This window comes from Lycium ferocissimum, chromosome 3, assembly GCF_029784015.1.
Source record: "Lycium ferocissimum isolate CSIRO_LF1 chromosome 3, AGI_CSIRO_Lferr_CH_V1, whole genome shotgun sequence".
NCBI lineage: Eukaryota > Viridiplantae > Streptophyta > Magnoliopsida > Solanales > Solanaceae > Lycium > Lycium ferocissimum.
Window position 1 is genome coordinate 19,670,546 of NC_081344.1, and position 5,049 is coordinate 19,675,594.

Genomic DNA, 5,049 nt, shown 5'->3' on the forward strand with positions numbered 1-5,049 from the left:
AAAAAAATTTCAAGGGTAACCATTGAAACAATCGTACGCAAGTCCGGTCAAATCAAGTAAAATTATACACAATCTCTTTTCAACTAATTCAGAACAAAATCTCTTTCTCGAGTTTTAGTCGAAATCTATATAGACAAATCTTCCATCAATTCTCTTACACATATAGATACATACAACAACCTACAAAAACTTATTTTCTTCGATTTGTTTAACCTCTAATATTTACAACACATCTGTACCATCACTCTAACCATCCTAGAATTTTTCAGAATAACCTCAAGTTTCCGTTACTAGTGTCATTTAACTCATGCTTTCCAACATGAAAAAACACGGGATGTAACATCTTGAAACTACTTCGCGATAGTCCTTTTTTGATTTCCTCCTTCGGGTGCCCCTTTGGCAGTCTTCGGAAGTGTAGTATTTTTCGGATCTTGTAATGCCATGTGCGACAACAACTTGGACTACGATCTTTTGCGAATTAATGTCGAGTCACCTTCTTGAGCTATATGCGAAACATATTTCTTTGCGGATTAATACTTTAAATTGTGGGCGTTTGCAAAGACAATGTATGCGTACTATGCGCTCAAGTTCTTTCTAACGAATCGGCGATCGTGGGCCTGCGACCGGCCCTCTTCTCTCTCAATCATGTGAGTCACATTATTGCCATAGTTTGGCGAAGGGCTGGTGTTCATATTCGGAGGGGCTGTTTGGAGTAAAATTTCCGTTCGGTCAATTAGGCTTTGTATTTTGTACTTGAGATTAATGTAATCTTCAGTACTGTGTCCTATGCCATTGGAATGGTAGGCACATGTCTGGTCAGCTCGGTAAAATTAATTTTTTAGGTCGACAGCCTTTGGGGGAAGTGTTTGGATCATCCCAGCCGCACTTAATCTTTTGAATAAATCAGTCCGAGATTCCATTAGTGGGGTGAATACCCGAGGTGGTTTTTTTTTAAAATTCTGATGTGGCGCATTATAGGTATTTGGTGGTGGTTGATTCTGGTAGGTATTGTGTTGGTTACTTTGTGGAGTGCGGTAAATGGGTAGGGGAGTTTGATAATTTGGCTGTGGAGCTTAGTAATTTGGGGGTGGTGACTGGAAGGCATTGGAGCTTAGTAATTTTAGGGCGGTGATTGGAAGGTTGGTTGCGCCTAATATACGGGCACCGTGTTGTAAGGGGTGGGAATGTAGGTGTTTTGGGAAGGTGAAGCGTATGCTTTCATCGGGAAATCTTCCCCTCTTTTGGGTATGGGGCTAGGAGTGTGGGATATGTTAGGCATGTCTTCCTTCTTCTTGCATACGAACCCGGCTGAGCTTGAACCGGCGGATTTTTCGGTCATACTTATGATTCGGCCAGTCTTGAGACCATCTTCTATGGCCTCGCCCATTTTGACCAGTTCAGAGAAAGTTCTTCCCGCCATTGAAAGCATTCTATCATAGAAATTTGTTTCTTGTGAACAGATGAAAACCGACACAAGTTCTTCTTCGCCCATAGGGGGTTGTACTCGGGCAGCCTCTGTCCTCCACTTGCTCGCATACTCGCGGAAGTTTTTGGTGGACTTTTGTTTTACTTTCTCCAAGTAGTATCTATTCGGTATCGTCTCCATATTAAAGCGAAACCTTTCCATGAAAGCCGCAGCCATGTCTTCCCATGTGATCCAACTGCATATGTCTTGCGTCGTGAACCAGTCTGAGGCTTCTCCAGTCAAACTTCGGCTGAACAACCTCATGATGAGCGCTTGGTTGTCTCGGATGCCGAAGTAGGCCCGTAGATGCTCTTTAGGATTGCCCGTCCCATTGAACAATTTGAAACGGGGTACTTTGAAGCCCTCAGGTAAATCTAAGTTTAAATGCATACACAAATTGTCGTAGCTCAAGCACATCGCCGCCGGTGAGGGTAATTCTCGTAGGACCGTTCCCCGACATTGCGGTCATCTTTTCGCTCGAAGCCTTTAACTTCTTATTTTCTTGCTCGACCTTACACGCTTTTTGGTCAATTTCTTGATCGGGTGAAAAGGTGCCTGGTGTGACAGGTGTGTGGAAGGAACAACGGGGCCGATCCGTGTGAACAAGGGTGCTTTTGTCGGTTTGTAGTGGGGTGATGTTGGGGCATCGTAAAGAATGCGGGATAGGTATTTTGTGGTGTTGGGTAGGAGGGGATAGAGTGAACGGTTTCGGGAATTTAGTTAGTGTTAAGTGGTGGTGGGGTGTGATTCGAGGCACCAATGTGTCCGTCGATTGGGGTGAATGGCATGGTGGTCATGACAGACCGGGTGGGAAAGTGATCGGGTAACAGTGAATTCAAAGATGGAAAAAATGGTGGAGGCCTTCTTTCTTCAGCAGGGGCCTCTCGAGCAGCATTAGCAGTTGTGTTTCGCGCCACTTCCTCTTGAAGATGGGCGATTTTTTCAAACATCATTTTCATGACGTCTTCAGTAGGCGACGACTCAGGCAGCTCGCGCAGAGGCGATTCCCTGAGAGCAATGTTAGTAGGGGTAGTTTCCTTCTCAGAAGTACCAGTCATTTTTTCTTTGCCTCTATCTTATTGGGATAAGGATGCTATTACAGCTTTGGATCTTGTGAAGTATGCCAGTGTGAACACGAATCAACTTCTCTTTCTATAAGAAAAGAATAACTCAAAGGTAAACAGAGTTAGTCCGTCAGATAATGAAAAGAAAATCAAGATATCACATATAGGTGGCAGTTTAAAACACTTAGCACATAAATAATCATATGTTTGATTTAAATGCTCAAAATGATCTCATGTCCCGTTTGGCACTTGGGATTTTGTCGAGTGAGGGGAATTTAATATTTATAATAGATAGGGACCGAGTCTTACGCGGTACTACCCACGTATCCCTCCGCGGGAAGTCGGGCCCTTCCGTAGTTCGATTTACGCCAGATAAGACTCCTCATTTTTAAAACTTGCCCGTGACTAGGCCCGATAAGGGCTTGCGTATCCCTCCTTGGGTCTGCATCAAAGTCGACGCTTCCGTTTACACAAAATAGGGGGGGACAAATTCGTATTAAGTATAAAAAAAAATGGATCCCTAAAAACTACCCAAAAGGTGACTTTGTCTTTTGAGGTCAACAGGTTGTTTGTCCGTTCACCTTTTCTGGCCTTAAAGGCCCCAAATCCTAGTACTGAGATGGAAGCACCAACCAAATGGCGCCATTGTGGACCAAATTCTCCAATTCAAACTTGAACACGCGCACTCTTCTGTATGTCCTTTGAGGCTCCCGAGAATGGTACGGACACATTTTGCGGCGGCCAACTCCTTTAGTTTGAGCTCTTCTGGTTCTGATGGGGCTAATCTTCCCAATGCTGACCAACTTCTGGAAGATGCTGGCGTAAGAGTCCCTAAATATTGTGAAGTCATAACGCCAAATACGAGTATTCAGTGTAATCCCTTCAGTCGGGATAATGTTGTCATGGACCAAAAGTGAATGCGGTCCCCACATCTTGGTGATGCTTTTCTCATATCGAACGATGGTCTCTTCTTGAAGGCTAATCATTCATTGATGGTGTGCCCTGCCTGATCCTGGTGATAAGGGCACCTCTTGTGTGTGAAGATCGGAGCATATGGTGGCAACCTATCAAAGCAAACACTGACTATTCCTTTCCTTTGAAACTTGATCATCATTTCCTCGCCCGTAATGTACTTAGGCGAGACGCCATAGGGACAATCCAATGCCTTGATCGCAATAGCCCACCATTCGGGTGAAGCTGGTTGGGCATACCTTATTCGCTCCACGGGCTCTTCCCTAAGGCTTGATGGCGCAGCAGAAGTTCCTTCCCCTTTTGGGCTTGAAGGTGCAGCGGAGGTTTCTTCCCTTTTTGGGCTTGACGATACAACGGAGGCAGCCCCATTGATGGCCACATGGGCTCTCGGTCTGATTCCATTTCTTCTTCCTTGGACTCCTCCATTACCAGAATGTATTCGGAAAGAATCCATTTTCCCTCGTCCAGGACGTTCTCTCCTTGAGCTTCAACAGGTTTCTCGGGCGAACTCTCCACCGAATCCATTAACTCATTCGCCTCTTTGATCTTGGCTCTGACCGCTCGGATCTGCTTTTTGAGATCTTGAATCTTTTAGCGACGCAAGACCTCATTCTTTCTCATGACCTCAAGCTCAGGTGCATTTTTGTTGTTCATCTTCAGATTCTGAGAAAGTTGTTAGGCATAGTACGGGTAGTTTTGTTCATTGTTTTTCTTTGGGCGAGTGGGTGGTATTCGAGATCAATTAAGCATTTAAGTGAAACATATGAAAGCAAATAAGTCACACAAAGCAGTTTATAAGATTATACTATGCGCGCTTCTAAGCACATTAATCGCTTGAAATATAAATGTGCCATTTAAATCAAACCATTGCCCCATAAACATAAATAATAATGCTCTTCCCCGAAGGGGTACAAAAGATAAAGTAAAGACAATGCATAAAATAAATCAGCAAAAGTATCCTCCAGTGGTGGATGATGAAGCCCGATCCCGATCATTCTTGGCTTTCTTCGCCTTTCGGAGGGTAGTCTGGATGTGAAAATGGGCCGATGTCAAAGTGGCCTCCATCAGAAACCGTTTACGTGAAGGTCAATGGAGCGACATCATCTAAAGTCTTCTTCATCCGATCATCTAGCTCAATCAAACAATCATTAGTGTCATAACCCATAAAAGTAACCAAACACAACCGATAAACTCGATCAACCACAACAGAATCTCTTACCAGAGTAGACACATGAATAGGTACAGCTATGCTATTACAAGGCAAATCCCAATCAACGGCATGATATGCTGACACATACGAATAAGTGGATCTAGGATCAAATAATACAGATGCGCTCTATGTCGGACAAAAATTGTACATGCTATGACAGCATCTGAGGCATCCGCCTCGGGTCTACCTGAGAAAGAATAACATTGGGCCCCACCACGTCCAGACTGAGATCCACGCGCCCAAAAACTCGGGACCCCGTCTCTGCCAGCCAGGGATCCGCCCCAAGAAACACCGAGACCGCCGCGGCCACCGACTAAGCACTGCCCTGATGAGAAGCA